The sequence below is a fragment of the Topomyia yanbarensis genome, chromosome 2 (genome assembly GCF_030247195.1).
Source record: "Topomyia yanbarensis strain Yona2022 chromosome 2, ASM3024719v1, whole genome shotgun sequence".
Taxonomy (NCBI): domain Eukaryota; kingdom Metazoa; phylum Arthropoda; class Insecta; order Diptera; family Culicidae; genus Topomyia; species Topomyia yanbarensis.
The window spans coordinates 386,059,763-386,079,317 of record NC_080671.1 but is presented as its reverse complement, the minus strand read 5'-3'; the positions used below and the strand labels follow the sequence as shown (position 1 = coordinate 386,079,317).

General features: G+C 42.8%; 1 protein-coding gene across 1 annotated transcript in view; it reads left to right on the top strand.

Moving 5' to 3' along the window:
- The first annotated feature begins 800 nt into the window (after positions 1 to 800).
- Positions 801 to 19,555, top strand: part of LOC131684713 (ATP-binding cassette sub-family G member 1-like) — an 89,642-nt gene continuing 70,887 nt past the window's right edge. The window contains exon 1 of the mRNA XM_058967823.1: positions 801 to 1,819. The gene's annotated coding sequence lies outside the window, so the exon portion shown is untranslated. The remainder of the gene's footprint in view (positions 1,820 to 19,555) is intronic.

Genomic DNA, 19,555 nt, shown 5'->3' with positions numbered 1-19,555 from the left:
AAAATCTATTTTCAGAGTGATTGCATAGCCTTTTTATAGAAGAAAGGCAAAAATAATGAAAACCTTTTATGTGCAAAAATACCTGCTAACTAAATAGGGGAAGACGCATGCCCCTCCCTGAAGACGCCAGTGTACTTGTTGTATATTGTATGTAGTCCTATCAAACACCAGAAAATCATGTCTTAGACGGTGTACAATTTTGGACTACTTCCAATCGAAGCATGAGCCATCACACAGTTGCATCTCACTAGCACACAATGCAATGCAATGCAAGAGGTTCGGTGAAGGTACCAAACAGAAAGTGAGAACCTTCGTCTGGGTGATATGACCAACGAGCAAGAGAATACAAAAGAGAGATGATACACCATAGTTTGGCTGTGCCACACCGGGTTCTCGACCGCCGCGAACCTCATTCAAATATTGCCATTGTGTCATCAATAATTGTGAACCATACACGCGACTGTTTGTACAGACGCTATGTCGTTGTGGACAGCCGCAAAGCGATCAGTGATCTCTCCACTGTCGCAATCGCTGCTGGTGCTACTGGTTGAAGCTGGTTCTATTCAGCCAACCATACTTTGGAATACCCGTGTCGACTGTGTTGTTGTTGTTGTGGTTGTTACTTTGGTCGCTGCTTCGTATCGAGCGTGAGCTGGTGAGAAAGAGAACCCGTTCATGTTAATTCCCCGACCCCACCCAACACCAACCACGTTCGCCGGTTTCGTGGTCCACTCTTTATCCAGTTTGCACAGCTGAGAGAAGCGTCCGCAAGCCGCAAGTCAGTTAGTCAATCGGTCCGTCAACCAGTCTGAGAGTTCTTGGCACCACGGGCGGACCGAAAAATATCGTACTGCTTACGAGACGGACTAGTTTGTGTGTGCACAAATGTCAAAAAAAATATTTCACAAAGAAAAAAGACCCATCTTTTTTCGGCTGTTTAAGAAATTCTCTGACGCGGATACTTACGTTTGTAGTCAGATGTGTTGTTTGTTGATATCGAGGCTGATTTAAGTAGCAGCAGTCGAATAAAGCACTCACCATTTTGTCCACCAAGTTGCGATGACCTTTACAGACCACCTACCATCTTCGACGGTACGTTTCGGTAGGTTACTCGTACGACGAAATCGGTGGAAAAGTTTGGAAGCAGCCGAATTCCAATCGCTTCCAAGGTGAAATTACGGTGTGCTTGGGAAAACATGCTGAAACGTTGTGTGATAAAAATAGAAACTCGAATAACGTAAACACTTTTTGTTCTGCATAATTCAATCAAATCAAATCATCAGATGCAGTAATCTGGCAAATTTTTGATGCGATTAAGTATGTGTACATGAAAATATTTCGGATACTATCGGTTAGTGCAAGTGGGCATTCGCAATCCAACATTCGAACGAGGAGAAAAAATGAAGTCCTCGTAGAAATCGATCCTGGCTGTGTGTATTTCAGCCCAAGTGTTTGTGAGAGTGTGAGTCCAGAGAAAAATCTTAGGGTGGAAAATCGCCTCCCCCTCGTGCGGTGCTGCGTGAGGATTAGTACGGCAGTAACCGGAGAGAAAGAGAACGAGAGGAAAATATTGAACTAGAGAGTGTTTAGGAAGGACGTTGTTTGTGTCATTTGCGATTCAAGGAAACCGAGAATTTCACTCTCACTATTTGACAAAACGGAGCAGACACAACTGCTTCGGCGTTAGTGAGCAAGCTGTTGTTATGCTGTATCCTAATAGCATAAACACAAAGCACTGATAACGGAGTACGCGTGTACCCGCAATTGTTGGAATTGCTGTAGCCGGTGGAGGAAAAGTGAGCAAAAAGTTGCCCTACATGTGAGTAACCAAGAGGGGGACTGTCGTACATATTTAGGTTTACGATGAATTTCACAACTCTAGAATGCGAAGGGCGCCGATTTTCCGGCTTCTCTGCAATCCAATACTGGATACCATCACCATATAAGTGACATCGTTGTTAATAGCACCAGCTCCTCTAGAAAAAAATTTTGGGATGAAACTACTTGAATTATCTGCTTTAAAAAAATAAATAAGACAATGTGCGTATTTCAAATGTTGCTCAATTTGAGCCGCTATGATGCAACGAAAGTAAAGTACCACCAAATTTGTGAGTTCAATATATGAGAATTGTCAAATTGTCCCCGGACTGCAACGGCTTTTGTAGTAAATGGTTGAAAAGCATCTCGTGGATCGTAACTATGTTAAGAATATAAAAAAATTGATTTAAAATTTAATTATCTTTTTAATTCATGTTTCCGTTAACAATATACATAGTTAAATCATCACTCACGACACTTTTGAAAACTTTTCGAATGTTTTCGACTGTCAAAACGACCAATCAGGAGCGGATCAACAGATAGTTTTCTATTGTTTCAACTTCCCGTAGATTTGATTTGGTGTACTCTTTAGCCGAGTTTCTCGCGTTTACTCTGACCGCGGCCTAAGAATCGGCTTCAAACTATGTCAAAATTCAAATTCCGTAGTGAAAAGTGGAACCAATATTTTCCGACAAATTTCGTTTGATTTGGTTTATTGATGATTATCATGAAAAATAAATCCCATAAAGATTTTGGATGCGAAGGATTTATTGTAGAATGCTCTCTCATGAGTGCTAGTTTAAAAAAATAAAATAATGCGATCAGTTTGCGAATCTATACATGAATTAAAAAAAATGCAATATTTGAGCACCAGTAAATATGACGAATTCCAGCGATTCAAACGTGGTAAAGTTTAGTTTAGTTATATGTGACATCCATTCGTATCACGAAGTAAAGTTAATTACTACAAAAAGAGACTGGGTGTAGTGTGTAGACGTAAACAACGTCCAGAAATGGTTGGGTGTGATTTATTCAAAACTCGAACCCGAAGGTTTAAAATTTCAAAAACCCGGACCCGACCCGAACCAGTCAGGTTTGACTCGGGTCCGGGTTTCGGGTCCAAAAACACGAACCCGACGATCTCTTCTCGAGGGGAATGACACTCCGAGATTTGTTGATGAAATGAGCTTAACATTTATTCTTTATCTTTAACCGAAGATGGTTTGAAATGTGCCACGAAAGAAAATGATTTGCTCGAAATTCATTTTTGACAGTTTCAGTGCTCGATGAATTTAAAACAAAGCATTTCCAGCAGCATAACTGCAGAAACAACAGAGCTTAGACGATTAAAAACTGCCAAACGAGCCGCATTTAAAAAGTTCTCGAAGCATAAGACACTTGCATTACGAAACCACTACTTTCAACTCAACCATGAATACAAACAGCAAAGCAGACGTGTTTTTTTAGATACCAGCGAAACGTCGAACGTCAACTGAAATCCAAGCCCATGTCGTTTTGGAAATATGTGAACGAGCAGCGAAAAGAAGCCGGGTTACCATCTTGTATGTTATTAAATGGAGTTTTAGGCACCGACCTCGAGGAAATTTGCCAATTGTTTTCCGACAAATTTTCAAGCGATTTTTCCGACGAGAACCTTTCCCCACAAGTAGCTGCCGCTTCAAATCTAACTCCTTCTCTAGGACGAACCATCAACCGAATTTGTGTCGATAATGCTGCCATTCTTGCAGCAAATTCCAAGCTGACAGCATCTAGTTCGCCGGACCCAGATGGCGTTCCCTCGATATTTGTCCAAAAGTGCATCAGCGGGCTTTTTGAACCACTTCGGCGAGTCTTTGTGCTATCACTCAATACTGGAACATTAACTTCCTGCTGGAAAGCAGCGCACATGTTTCCAGTTCACAAAAAAAGAAAACAAATCGAACATTGACAATAATCGGGGAATCTCGTGTTTAAGGCAGTATCAAAACTATTCGAGCTGGTTGTCGTAGACCCTAGTTTCTTTCACTGCAAACACTACATTGCAGACGACCAACACGGTTTTATGCCTAAACGATCGACAACGACTAACCTGCTCTCGTTCACAACATATGTACTCGATGGATTCGCTGACGGATTGCAAACTGATGCTATTTACATGGATTTATCTGCGGCCTTCGACAAAATCAATCATGATATCGCAATAGCGAAGCTGGACAAACTCGGTATTCATGGACAACTACTGCGCTGTTTTCGTTCCTACCTCGATGGAAGGCAACTCCCAATCAGCATTAAGGACTGTCTATCTACATCATTCTTCGCTACATCCGGCATCCCACAAGGAAGCCATCTCGGTCCAGTGATATTCCTCCTCTACTTTAATGACGTCAACATCAAATTACAAGGACCCCGCCTTTCTTTTGCCGACGACATGACATGAAAATATTTGGACAAATACGGGATAAAACCGATGCCGAGTTTCTTCAGAGTGAATTGGAGAGCTTTAGTACGTGGTGTGATCTAAACAGAATGGTTTGAAACCCGAGCAAATGCTCAATCGTTACGTTCACGCGGAAACGCCATCCGATTCAGTTTTACTACCTTCGACTCGAATATTCCAAGACACTCTAACGTCAAGGATCTCGGAGTCATCATGGATTCGGCACTAACGTTCAAACTACATACATCATCCATTGTGGATAAGGCTTCAAGACAGCTTGGGTTCATCTTCCGAATAGCGAAAAACTTTAAGGACGTATACTGTTTAAAATCTCTCTATTACGCGCTGGTTCGCTCAACACTGGAATATTGTTCTGCTGTTTGGAACCCTTACTACCAGAACGGTGTCGACAGAATCGAGGCCGTCCAACGTCGGTTCATACGCTTTGCACTCCGACATCTTCCTTGGCAAAACAGATTTCAGCTGCCGAGCTACGAAAACCGTTGTCAGTTAATACAGCTCGATACTCTAAGCATCCGGAGGGACTGCTCTCGAGCCCTGTTCGTCTCGGACTTACTGTCTGCCAGGGTGGATTGCCCTACAATCCTCGGACGCCTCGATCTTCAAGCTCGCGTTCGAGCTCTGCGCAATAACTCTCTTCTGCGAGTCCCGTTCAGGAGAACTAAGAATTGGCGCCAGAGCGCTGTTACCGGACTCCAGCGTGTGTTTAACAGCGTGGCGACGGCGTTTGACTTCAACCTGACAAGGAATTAGATAAAAACTAAAATAATGCGTATTCTGAAATGTAATTAGTTTAAGTAACCACCATTGTGGCCAAGGGGTCTGTTGGTGACGGTACAACAAATAAACAAATATAAACAAAAACAAAGATTTTGTTTTGACAGAATCATTAAAAAATTCGAATATAGAATATGCAGAGTTGCCAGTTACATCAAATTGGTTGGAATTCGAGCAAAATTTAATTGAGTTTGGATAGATTTCTCGACAAACATATGATTACGGCCTAAAAGCCAACTGTCAAAATCCACTTTGAATGGAAATTCCGGACAAACCGTTACACGCCAATCACAGATGTTGGTAGTAAACGAAAGAGAAAAGTTTTCTCTTTCATAAACTGTTGTGAACTGTGTTCGACTAATAACGGTTTGTCTGGAATTTCCATTCAAAGTGGATTTTGACAGTTGGCTTTTAGGCCGTAATCATATGTTTGTCGAGATTTGTTTTATTCTTTAATTTTTTTGCAATACTCGATTTGTTAGAGAAAAAAAATTATGTTCATTATGCTCATACTCATGCTCAATACTCGATTTGTTAGAAAATTGTTTAATTCTAAAATTACTGGAAAAATACGAATTCATGCAAAACTTAACGGAATATAACAATTATTCTGAAGTGACGTTCCCCTTGTATTTTTTGCTTACGGTTCAAGTGAGAACGCTTTAAAGAGCATCCATCTTTGAAAATGAAAACAAGCAGTTTTTTCTCATACCGTAGGAAAAATCTTCACGGAAATGAATCAATGTATTCGGGGTATTGGTAGAGTACACCAAACTTTCTCGATACAACCATAAATATACTAATTCCCTACGATCGAATCTATCTGTCATTTATCTTGTGGAATGTTACCCTGGTAGTCGTCTGGTGCCCTTCAGGGTAAGGCAAAAATTTCGTTTAGCGGGCGTATTCGATTTAAAGCTATCCGAGCGTCAGCTGATCAGTAAAACCGTAAATATCAGTGTGTCGTTTAGTGAAACACGATGCTCTACTTCCTCCATCACATATCCGTTTTGTATGACGCGAATTTACAATATCTGGCAAGTAAAAGTCAACTCGGAAAAGATCGTAACCGTTTCTATATTATACAAGCTAATACCCATCGCGCGTTGCTGCGAGATTCAACGAAATAGGAGGAAAACACAATTTGTTCCGAAGCGCCATCTGGCGGGCAGATAATCCTCAACCAATAGCACACAAACACGCTCCATAACAAATGCCTACTATATACAAATTTTGACGGCAATCGGTGAATTCATAAATCATATACATACAACAGCATTAGCACCTCGAAAAAAGTCGTTGCAAAATTTTAGCTCAATCTGACACGATTAAGAGGCTAAATTGCAAAATTTTCGCCCGTCAAAAAACAAAAGGACCCATAGAATATTACAACATTAAATTCGCAATTTTGGTGCCAAATGGTTTAGATTACAGTGATTCTCAACCTGGGGTCCGTGGACCCCTAGGGAGCTGTGAAGTCGTTGCTGGGAGTCCGCGAAGAAAAATATACTTTCTGAGTGCATAGTGAAATTTCAAGCCTCGTTTCCTAACAAACTGAAAATAACATTGTTATGGCATACAAAAGTAGAATGTAATGAAACGTCGAGATCTACTGCCTTCCTGATTTGTTTAAGATAGTTTTTATGGATCTTGGAGAATTCTGGATTTGAGTTCGTACTGGGGTTTGAAAAGGCTGTTTTTAATACTTTCTTCTTAGAAATGCATTAAACAACGCATCTTGTATCTTTTCGTAAAAATATATTTTGACAAAAGTTACCTCTGATACTCTTAATTTTTAAACTGAGATTTTCAAATAAAATAATATATTTTTATATTTACACCAAATTCAGACATTTCATGGATTTCTAAAACATTTGGCATACAAAAAAATAAAAGCTGCATTTCCAAGCTAAAGTTTCCCCTCAATTCAATTTTTTTGCACAACTAAAGCACTTTTTTCAACATTACACCAGATCTCAACGCTTCATGGCATTATTTTTCGATTGCCCTCAAATTTTACATAGGGACTTTCTTCGAGGTACCAATACTTTTGAGGTGTGTTCGGTTCGAAAATTCAGAATGACCATAAATATTGGCACTCTACCGTATATCAAGTATATCAAGGAGACAATTTTAACTTTGAACTGGTTGGTGGATTGTTGATTACGGTGAATATAATTCAATTTGAATTACCAGTCCAAGGGGCGTCACGGCATTCCGGTTATATTCCAGACAGCACCCACCCATCCTTTTGCTCAAGCAAGTGAAACAAAGTTACTTTTATTCTCTACTAGCTAATACCAGTCGAGCGTTGCTGCGACTTTCAACGAAATAGGAGTAAAACACAATTTGTTCAGCTGAGTACATTATAGGGGTACCATAAAACGGGGTGACTTTGATCTCTCGAAACTGTTTTCGCAGATTGCTTATTTAGCCAAAATAGTTCGCCGAATAGTTTAAATTTAGAACGATTTTTAATCTAAATCTATAAAACACTGATTTGCTATACTTTTTGAGTATATTGTTCGATTTTTGGGTAAAAAAACAAATGTACAAACGAAATTTTACTTTACCTTATTCTTACGAATCTTCGTAAAGCGTCTATTTTTATACAACGAATTAATCTTAGTTTTTAAAAGAATACTATTAAATTCCAAGCAATTTTTTATTTTTCATTAGAGTCGGATGTGCCAAATTGATTTTCAAGAGTTTGTTTATTTTAAAAACATTTTGTTGTGAAACTAGTTGGAAATTATTTGAAGCTTCGCAATATTTTTTTATATTAAATACTTCAACATTTTAAAATTGATGAAACTCTCTGTACATCGATAAACCATAGAAATAAAACAAATTTATCAGTTAAAAAAGTTCACAGACTCCTTTATTCTAGTTGGACTCATATTATACGAATTTTGGTCACTCAAATTTTACCGTATATTGAAATATATTGTATAATATCAATTAACAGCTATTTAACAATAAGTATCTTTTCAGAATTAGTTTGAACATACATTTGAACGAAATCATCAGGTGTGGGTGAACATGCAGGTTATCAAAGTCACCCCGGAGTACGAAAACGGACTTTAAATCTAAATTATTTTTGAAAAAATAGTAGTAAGCTGACAATTTGAGGTAAAGCCATCCATTAAACTTGAGGTAAAGCCATCTATTAAACTTGAAAAAAAAATGTGATGTGTCTAAAATATGTAATGATTACTTCGAAAAGTGATCAATGTAACCCCGGTTTACGGTATATATTATATCTGGCGGGCAGATAATCCCCAACCAATAGCTCACAAACACGCTCCATAACAAATGTCAACTACATTTATTTTTTTACGACAATCAATTGTACAGTTTGGGAGTCTATAAATTACATACAAACATTATATGTATACTTATATTTATAGATTGCTGAATAAGTTGTTGACATACTCTTCGCTCCAGTTTCTAAAAAATAGGTTGCATCCAGTCATATCGTGCGAAGACAAATGTCCACATTATTCCTTTACTATCAAATTCAGACTTGCCTTTCATATTATATCCCCCATGATTGCAGTTTCTCTTTTCGTATTCATCAGTTTTCACTTTGCGTCTGGCTCTAGGCTCGTGGATAAATAAATTCTATTCTGAAGAACTAACGCGTTTACATGCCCGCTCACAAAGTTCAGATCAATGGTGTAGTTGTCGATTCTAACTTGGCATGCGTGGATCTACTAAAGGACGGGATGGGCTGTTTCAAGGATCCCTTGCTTCAATGAGCTTCAATGCTTCAGTATCCCCATAGCGACCACCAGGCGATTCGCTACTGCAACGGTCAATGGAACCCTGCTGCATCGACCGGCAAGCTAAAGTGCCAGATGAAAGTCTTTAACAAAAACCTCTTTGTTGAGTCACTTTGGCGAACAGCGGAATCAAGTACGTTGATGCGGCTGATCTTACAGGAACGATTGTGACGGCTTGTGACGTTACAATGCCACGTAAACTGGAGCCATACAGTAGACGGCATGCAGCTTACTGTTTAAATGAGTAGCTCAGTACGCTACACGCTGCTTGTTTTAGAGCCAGAAGGCGGGCTCAAAGCGCAAGATCGGAGAGTGAGAGAGGAGCGCAAGCGACGTTTCGAGAAGCTAGGGACTCTTTAAAACGCTAAATCAAGCTTAGCAAGCCAATAGCCATAAGTAGCTGTGTTGAGAAATAGACGCCAATCCCTGGGGGATTCGTACTGAGTCGTCATGACTAAGATGAGGGCCTGTCGACACCAGCTGAAATATGCCCGGGTAAGCTAAAGATAATCGTTGAGGGTCTCTTTCCGAAGCATGATTCAACTACCCGGCCACCGACACCGTACGGCGAAGAAGAAGGTTACCGACTGGCAAGCGACTAACGACGACGACGTCGATGTGACTAATATCAAAGAAAACCCCCGTTCTGGATGGAGTACGAACCGTGGCGCTGAAAGCTGCGATCCTGGCATATCCGGACATGTTCAGGATGCTACTGCTGAAGTCTTTAGATGATGGCAATTTCCCCGAAATGAGGAAGGTACAGAAGCTGATGTTGCTGCCAATGTCAGGGGAGTATCCGGGCCATCCCGCCTAGTATCGACCAATGCCGCAGCGCTGCACAGAAGAATGAGCCAGATCCTGAAGAGCAACTTCCAGAGTAGAGTACTACTGTACCAGACGAACAGAAGGTAATGCGAGTCGCAGCGGGCGTTCCTCAGGGCTCCGTTCTCTGTCCAACTCAACGAGATGTACGATAGGGTCTTAAGACTGCGGCTGCACGGAAAAGCGAAAATCGTGTGTTTCGTGGACGACGTGTCACTTGAAGAAATGGAGGTATCGGTGACAGAGACAATAGATGCGATCGAGAGCTGGAAGGGCGGCGTCAAGCTGCAAATAGCTCAACACAAGACGGATGTGTTGTTGGTCAGCAACTGCAAAGCGGTTCAGCAGATACAGATCACCGTCGAAGGGCATGTGATTGCATCGAAGCGTGCACTGAAGTAATTGGGAGTGATAATCGGCGACTGGTAAAGCTTTAACAACCACGTTGATTACACCTGCGAAATATCGGTCTATTATCTAGTTTTTCGTCATCGATACTGAGATATGGGGCTCCTGCCTGGGGTGCGGCGCTGAAAACCAAATAGAACCGCGAAAATCTAAACAGGACGTTCCGGCTGGTGATCGTACGAGTTGCGATTGCGTACCGGAGGCAGTATGCGTTATCGCCAAGATGGTCTCCATCTGCATCGCCCTGGCGGAGGATATCAAGTGCTACAATCAATGAAACGTCAAAAACGTGAGGAAGATGATGAGAGTCGATTCGATAGTGATGTGGCAGCTGGAATGGGACAATACGGAGAAAGGAAAGTGGACCTACCGGCTCATCCAAACCTGTCGACGTGGGTCAATAGAAAGCACGGAGAGATTACCTTCCACCTGATACAGCTCCTATCGAGCCACGGCTGCTTCAGCAAGTATTTTCATCGGTTCGGGTACACAACGTCACCACTGTGCCCGGAGTATGAGAACGTCGAGGAGACACCCGAGCATGTGGTCTTTTAATGTCTGAGGTTTGAAGTGACGTGCAGGGAGCTACTTAAAGCGGGAGAACAGGATATCAACCCGGATAATGCAGCCTACAGAATGACAAGCGACGTAAAGAGGTGGAACGCAGTAAACAGAGATGTAGATGTAGATCATGACCGTCTTATGGCGGAAACGGCGTGATGAACATCGAGCAACGGTTTCGGGAGAGCAATTACAGCCAGGGAACTCTCCGCAGGAATAAGCTAGATCCACCGCCGAGGACTAGTTGAGTAGACTGCAACAGAGCACCGAGTATGAATCGGCGAAACGCCAGCGAACTGGACGTCACGCTCCATCCGGAATCGCCAGACCGACCACGGCACCCCACCGGTTCCGATAGAAAAATAGCGAAAACCAAAGAAGAATCGATATTGGGAGAACTTTTTTCGCCAGGGAACTCTCCGTCAACGTAAGCTAGATTCTCCGCTGGGGACTAGACTGAGTAGACCGCGACGAGACACTACCAGTCGCGAGTCATCGGGGCACCAGTGAATCGGACGCCCTGCTTCACCGCAATCGCCAAGCTGACCTCGGCATCTAGCTAATTGGCTCGGTTTCGGGAGAACTTCTCTCGCCGGGGAACTCTCTGTTGGAGTAGGTCAGGTCCATCGTCTGCGGCTGTTCGCCTATCTAAATATGGAAGCTGTTCTTCAATGTCAGCTTTTTTCACCGAACAGTCTAGATAAGCCGTGTAGTGTCGGTAGTGGTTGTTTCAACCGGCTAAGAATTACACTACGGACTACCTGTTTCAGTGGTAAAAATCTACCAAGCAGGGAACCACAATTCCATAGTGTCATGCGACCCGTGCTATGGGTAAAATTGTTGAGGGGGTTTAAAACATTCTCAATGGCGAACGGAGCCTGGGAAGAGTTGGGCGAACTCCCCAGTATGCTGCATTACGCAGCGGAACGTTCACTCTACACACCGATTTTTTTTCACCGATGATCCACTTAATTTTGCCGAATTTTTGTTGGCTGGGGGTTTGCTGAGACTCTCGGCTGATGGTAGTTCGGTGAAGTTTTGTTGAGTTTCGATTATCAAATTTCGATGTGTACAGATGAACCTGCCCAGAGGCCGTGTGGTATCCGGCCTAGAATTGAGCCACTGGAGTCCTGCTCCCATGTCGTAGGAGGCGACTAAAAGTAGGAGACCCTAAGTCAAGGTGTAGTTCCGTGCAGAAGACTTAATGACTGGAGGGTCTAAAATATGCCAGTCGCGCACGGAGCATTTTGGGTTTTGCCCTTACTGTGTTATGCGAATCTCTGACACAGTGGACCATTATTTTCTTCGCAAATCGTGGGAATCAAATGATCATGTCCCATTTAAACCTGATATGGCTCGCTAAATGCGTTAACATCCCAACTCGCTTGGTGTCCTCTAGTTGTTGTGCAATTTGTGTTGGAGATCAACAATGGTTAGAATAGCACAAATCAATCTCCAACATAAACGTACAGCAACGACTCATGCAGGAAGGGAAAGCTTCCATAGCATTGATTCAAGAACCGTGTTTCCATAAAGGAAACTTCTATTTTGGAAAGTTACTTTTTATTTATTTATTAACAGATTAAGGCCGAAGTGGCCTGTGCCGTATACAAAAGATTCCTCCATTCCACTCGGTCCATGGCCGCGCGTCGCCAGCCACGCAGTCTGCGAAGGGTCCGCAAATCGTCTTCCACCTGGTCGATCCATCGTGCTCGCTGCGCGCCACGTCTTCTTGTACCGGTCGGATTGCAATTGAGAACCGTTATCACCGGGCTATTGTCCGACATTCTGGCTACGTGCCCGGCCCACCGTAGTCGTTTTCGCGGTATGACAGATGGGCGGCTCCCCCAACAGCTGATGCAACTCATGGTTCATTCGCCGTCTCCATGTGCCGTCTTCCATCTGCACTCCACCGTAGATGGTACGCAGCACTTTCCGTTCGAAGACACCAAGTGCGCGTTGGTCCTCCACGAGCATGGTCCAGGTCTCGTGCCCGTATAGAACTACCGGTCTAATCAGCGTCTTGTAGATGGTCAACTTCGTACGACGGCGAACTCTGTTCTACCGAAGTGTCTTGCGGAGGCCAAAGTAAGCACGATTTCCTGCCACGATGCGTCTACGAATCTCTCTGCTGGTATCATTGTCGGCGGTCACCAGTGAGCCCAAGTACACGAACTCTTCAATCACCTCGATTTCGTCGCCACCGATGCAGACTCGAAGCGGGCGGTTCTCATTCTCTTCTCGTGAACCTCTTCCTATCATGTACTTTGTCTTCGACGTGTTGATGGCAAGTCCGACGCGCTTGGCTTCTCTTTTCAGTCTGATGTACACACCTAGAAAAAATCGTGTAAATTTACGTCTCCTGACCCTGACATATACGAGCATCAAAAATGACTAAGTTTCACGTTTGATTTTAATTTTACATGGCGTTGAATTTCGCAAATCACGTAATTTTACTCCGTACATAGCGTTCATTCTGAATGGTCGTAAGTGTAATTTTATGTCATTGAGCATGTAAAGTATACGTTTCATGTAAACTTGAACGGAACACGGTAATGTTCCGTCATTTCGTGAATTGCGGTTTGTTAAATTGTGTCATGTTTGCAGTTACGTCAACGATGAAATTCATATTTTTTTGGTGTGTAGGCTTCCTCCATCTTCTCAAAGTTTCGTGCAATAATATCAACGTCATCGGCGAAGCCAAGTAGCTGAACGGACTTTGTGAAAATCGTACCACTCGTGTCGATCCCTGCTCTTCTTATTACACCTTCCAGCGCGATTTTGCATAACAGACACGAGAGACCATCACCTTGCCGTAACCCTCAGCGTGATTCGAAGGGACTCGAGAGCGTCCCTGAGACACGTACTACGCACATCACCCGATCCATCGTCGCCTTCACTAATCGCGTCAGTTTGTCCGGGAATCCGTACTCGTGCATAATCTGCCATAGCTGATCTCGATCGATAGTGTCGTATGCGGCTTTGAAGTCGATGAACAAATAATGTGTGGGCACATTGTACTCGCGGCATTTCTGCAGTACTTGATGAAGAGCGAACACCTGGTCCGTGGTAGATCGTTCGCTCATGAAACCCGCCTGGTACTGCCCCACGAACTCTCTTGCAATTGGTGATAGTCGACGGCATAGTATTTGGGAGAGTACCTTGTAGGCGGCGTTCAGCAGGGTGATTGCTCGGTAATTGCAGCAATCCAGCTTGTCGCCCTTTTTGTAGATAGGACACACGACACCTTCCATCCACTCCTCCGGTAAAATCTCCTCCTCCCAAATCTTGGTAATCACCCAGTGCAGCGCTTACGCTTGGAAAGTTACTTAACACTGCCTTCATTGCTTACAACAAGACAGGCATGACTAACCCACTTGAAATGCCTCGTGCATGCATTCTTGCAAATAAGGCTATTGACGCGTGTCTCATATCGGAGCTCACAACTCGCGATATCTGTGTTGTCACAGTTACACCGACTGTCGGAAACGTAGACAAAAAATATATATATTGTTCAGCATACCTACCGCATAACGAGTCATCTACTTCTGATGATTTCAAAAGCGTTGTATCATATTGTAGCAGAAATGGGCTTCCGCTCATTATCGGTAGTGATGCGAATGCTCATCACATCATTTGGGGCAGCTCAGACATCAATCTGAGAGGCTCTGAAGTTGAGTATTTGCGGTTGTCCTCAGGGCGGTGTTCTGTCACCTTTGTTATGGAACTTAGTAGCTGACGGCTTGTTGAAGAAAATCAATGAGCTTGGATTTCCAACCTACGGGTTTGCTGATGATTACCAAATACTAATTACTGGATTTTGCATCGGAACAATCTTTGACTTAATGCAACAGGCATTAAGAGCTGTCGAACAGTGGTGTCGACAAGTTAAACTATCAGTTAACCCAAGCAACTTCAATGGTTCTTTTCACGAAGAAGCGAATAACAACCGGGGTTCGTCCCTTGCAGTTCTTTGATTCTGAGCTACTGTGTGCAGATCAAGTCAAATACGTTGGAGTCATATTGGATTCCAAACTGAATTGGTCTGCTCACATTGAGTTCAGAGTCAAGAAAGCGTGCATGGCCTTCGGGCAGTGCAGACGAACTTTTGGAAAGACCTGGGGTCTCAAACCTAAATACATCTATTGGATTTACACGACAATTGTACGTCCAATACTGTCATACGGATGCCTTGTGTGGTGGCAGAGGGGAGAGGTGGTGACAGTCCAGTCAAAGCTAAACCATCTGCAAAGAATGGCGCTCATGGCGTTGACTGGTGCTTTCACCATGACTCCGACTGCTGCTCTTGAGGCACTTTTAAATATCAAACCATTACACATACACTTAAAACAAGAAGCACTATCATGTGCATACAGACTGCAGGTTATTGGGCTTTGGAACAGTAATCATGTTGATCTTGCTACCAGTCATACACGATTGTGGTCACAAATGGTTACATGGGGTGAAAATATGCTTGCTCCCAGCGATATTACACTCACTTGTGGTTTTCCTTACAGGACATTCCATGTGAAAATTCCCTCTAGAGAGGAGTGGTTGTCTGGCTTTATGGAAAGACAACAACAAACGCAAGTGGTTTGTTACACTGACGGTTCTCTGATGGAGGGACGTGCTGGTGCTGGTGTCTACTGTCGTGAAATGAGATTGGAAGAATCTAACTCACTTGGTAGATACTGTACTGTATTCCAAGCAGAAATCTTTGCGATTATGTGCGGGGTGCAATCGGCCCTTCAACTGAGTTTGTCCGGCAGAGTTATAAACTTCTGCTCCGATAGTCAGGCTGCAATCAAGGCCCTTAGCTCAGACAAATCCCGTCCAAGCTAGTGATCGCGTGCCGAACCCAAATCGAAGAACTAAGCATTGTCAACCCTATCTACCTTGTCTGGGTGCCCGGACATTGCGGTATTACTGGAAATGAATGGGCTGACGAATTGGCCAGGGCAGGTTCAGCGATTGACTTCGTTGGTCCTGCGCCCGCGCTGCCAATTTCGTCAAGTTGGATAAGGAAAATAATACGGTCCTGGGCTTCGTCCGAGCACCGCAATTATTGGAGAAATCTACAAACGTGTCGCCAAACAAAGGCATTTCTAGAACAACCATGCCCAGTGGTTTCGAAAAATCTCTTACATTTTTCGAAGCTCCACTGCGGCATGCTGACCGGGGCTTTAACCGGCCACTGCAAACTCAATTATCACATGGCAACTATTCAGCGCGCTGAGTCTTTTTCATGTGATCTTTGTGAATCCGACTACGGGACCTCATATCATCTGATATGCGACTGTCCAGCGATAGCGCAATTGCGATTTCGAGTCTTCAGCCGTCCTTATATAGACCAAACCATGTTTGGAGGACTGAAACTCAGAGACATACTAAAGTTTCTTATCCAATGTGGTAAATAGCTTTAGGCTGATTCGCAGGCAAGTTGAACTACTTGTGAGTTTAACTTACCTGTTGTTTATTTTTGTTTTGTGCTGTTATTTTTCCCACCCTTCCAATTCTACTTCCCCACACCTCCTTGTCCTTTCCTTCCGCTCAGGAAATGATGAAAACACACGGCAAGGCACAAATCCCCGACTACATACGGGGAACGTGCCATTTGAGCCAATATATTCTGATTTCTGAACTTTACGATCTTTGCTACAGCTTTAAAAAGGTTGCCTGCTTTACTGCCCATGACCACATTTCCATTCTCCTTGTTTCTATGAAACTGAGAAAACTTGCGGAAAAAGTTTGCAATAATTTTCTCTATTTTTGTTGAAATTTGAAGTTTTTGTCAATTTTGTTGTTTATTCTGGACTACCAGGACCGTAGCGTAGTCTTCTGGTGCCTTTGGTAGAGTCTCAGTTATGTGCCTCTTTGCTGTCTATTTTGGCTTTCTTGTTCAGTTCAACTTTCAAGCAATAATTTTGTGTGTGTACCTGAGAATGATACTCCTATCCTGACTTATTTTATTACTTAACCTCACTTATTTTATAAAGCAGATCAAGATTTTAGCGCCCCCTAGGATTGGCGGCCAATCTGGCCAACCGCACGCTACAGCTCTAGTTACCGTAACGGGTTTTTTTCATAATACCTTTTCAATAATAACCGTTTTTTACTAGAGGATTTTTCTTACCGTCGTAAAGATACTAATGGCTAGTTCTCCATCATAACGTGACTATTGCAGATCTCCAACTTCGAATTGGGGAACACACTTTTTCCATGTAGCATCATCAAATGACTTTCAAGACACCTACATTTTACCCCCATCTGTTCTCTTAACGATTTCAGTAATGACATTGAATCCCGTGATGATGTGATAATGCTTTGTAATTTGCTGTTTCCCCCGTCTCAACCTTTCCACCTCGTGTTTCCTTCGATGTGAATCATGCAACGCTTGCACTGCACTCTGGGGTTGATAGATAGGTACGTACTGCTTGCAATGACAATTTCATCACGCTGACTTTTTTTCTTGCATTTGCCAACGATAGATTGTTGTTATTAGCTTCAGTGCCCGGAGGAGTATTCTAAATTACTGTATCATTACCCGAGGTCTCAAACCAGCAGCGTTGCACCGTATCTAGGGTATGACGTTGGTTACAACAAGAAAGCATGCGGGTGTCAGGTTTTGCTAACGTTATAACTACAGCAATCCAGTAATATCTGAAATGCTAATATGTTTAATTGCCTGGCGGTCTAACTAGTAATAGTTCTTGGAACAGAACGAATCAATGGGTATTCCGTTCGAAAGTAATTTGAACTGAAGCATTCGTACCCTAACCATTTACTTGCATCCAAAACAAGCCAAAACCAGTATCGATTATTTCATTGTTCTACATTCGTCGCCATGTTCGAATCGCTCTAGCGCGGAACAGCTGTGCATTGAAATCGATAAGCTCGAATAAAATAATCCAGCAAGCGATTGTCAAAGCATGCCATGAGCCAGCAAAATACCTCTATAGGAATGCACCGTAATAAATATTTTACCCTGTACAACAAATTCGCAGCGAACCGAAATTAAACCGGCACAATACACAGTGACCGATAAGATTGGGGCGCTCGGTTTTTATTACCTCGCCAAGTCCATAATCCACCAAGCAACCAATATGATTTATGCTTAATCACTTTGAGCGAACGTTGAGTGGTTCCGGGTGTGTGTGCTTTGCGTTTTATCACTGTCAGTTATATTACTTTTGAATGTGTAATTGTTATTCTCCACGTTCCATTGCTGGAACTGCATTGGGGTGTAGAAATGTTCCGCTTTGGATATAACTATCGATACATATCGCCGTGACTGAAATTAATGGCATTTAGAAATATGGTTCGGTTATTTAGACATTTTCACAGGCATGTTCTCAAGGGCAAGTGCACCCGCCCGCAAACTGATAACAGCCAGCGTCGGTCGTTACCCGGCAACAGAAGCCCGAGTACAAACACACCCTCGCTCGTTGATGGCGATTGTTTTCAGATTCCCATACCGGACCGTATCGGCCGGGACAAGCGGGAAGTACACTTGCACCCGGGGAAAGTGCTGTTTCGACTGTTTATTTGCACTTGCGTTGACTCTTTGTTGCCGTGATGGTGATTCGCGACTTTGAACTTATTGTACGCGATGTGGAACGCACGTTGGGTTATGTAAACTTATCTGCTTTGTTGCGGGAACGCTGATGCAGACCGGCAGTTTGGCGACACGTGTTTTGGAAATGGGTTGAGCGAAAGATGACTCACATTTCTTTTCCTTGTTTCAACATCAACGCAGTTTCCCTTTATGACTAACTCGTATTGTTGGTGTGATTGTGGATTTCATTTTTTATCAATTAACAATTCATGTTCAGATGGTTATTGATTTTCGTTTCAATTATAAACCAATAGGTTGGAAATGATTGCAAAAATTCCCCGTTACTCGTTTCACGTCCGCTCATGCATGGCTGACATAATCGTGCATACTGGTTGTGCCGACTTTCTAATTGCATACTCTGGCCAAGCACCCTTACAACTTGTCACCCTGGCTGGCCCTGCTCTCGGTTCTACGATCGCCGACAACTGCAGAAGCAGCTGCTTGTTGTAGCTCGCTAAAGTACTTGTATTTCAAATAAACACACCGGCCGTCAGCTATGCCAGCTATGGCTATCAATCTCGAAGTCTAAAAAAAAAGTTCACTCGCCCGACTGGGCAAATCGTTTCAATGTCAATCGACCCTTGAAAGCTTCTGATGTTTCTGCTAAACGGACTGTGCAATGCAGTCTTCCTTTGCAAGCGGTTCCCGCCTAGATAGTCATAACTACATAGCACTAGTAGCCCATAGTAGAGAGCACCTTGTTCAACATCATTGCATTGCACGTCGAGGGCTAGATACAGAATTGGATGTCGCTGCTGAGACTATTTTAAATACAGTCAGGAAACATAAAGCGGAGAATCGGATTGAAATAGACAGCATAATCGTGCTTGAAGGAGACCGGGTATCTAGAAGGAAGGAAAGGGGTGCGTTTGCTTATTTGTTTTCTATATGATGAAAACAACGCAGTTTATCATACTTTTCACTTTATTTGCGCACATTTGGGTATTATATATCGTACTTTAGGTTCGTTCAAATGACTAAATAAAGGATTTTACCCTGGTACCGTGAATCTTAAAAAGCCGATATTTTCACCCACGCCTAACTTTTAAACCAGGTTTACTGGAAGCTTATTTAACAGTTAAGGGGGAGGCAGGGCCGCCGAGAGGGGAGGGGCCGGGCCCGGAGTTGTGAAGGGGGCCCGGACTTTGAACAGAAGGAATGAGTCTGTCAAATTTTTTTTTCAAGAACTATTTTTTTTTTGAAAATCAATTAGAGTTTCTATGTTGGTATGATTTAATTTCCTCCAATTTCTATCATAAAGTTAATCGTACATTACATTATAAAGTTTATACTGCATGAAAGACTAAT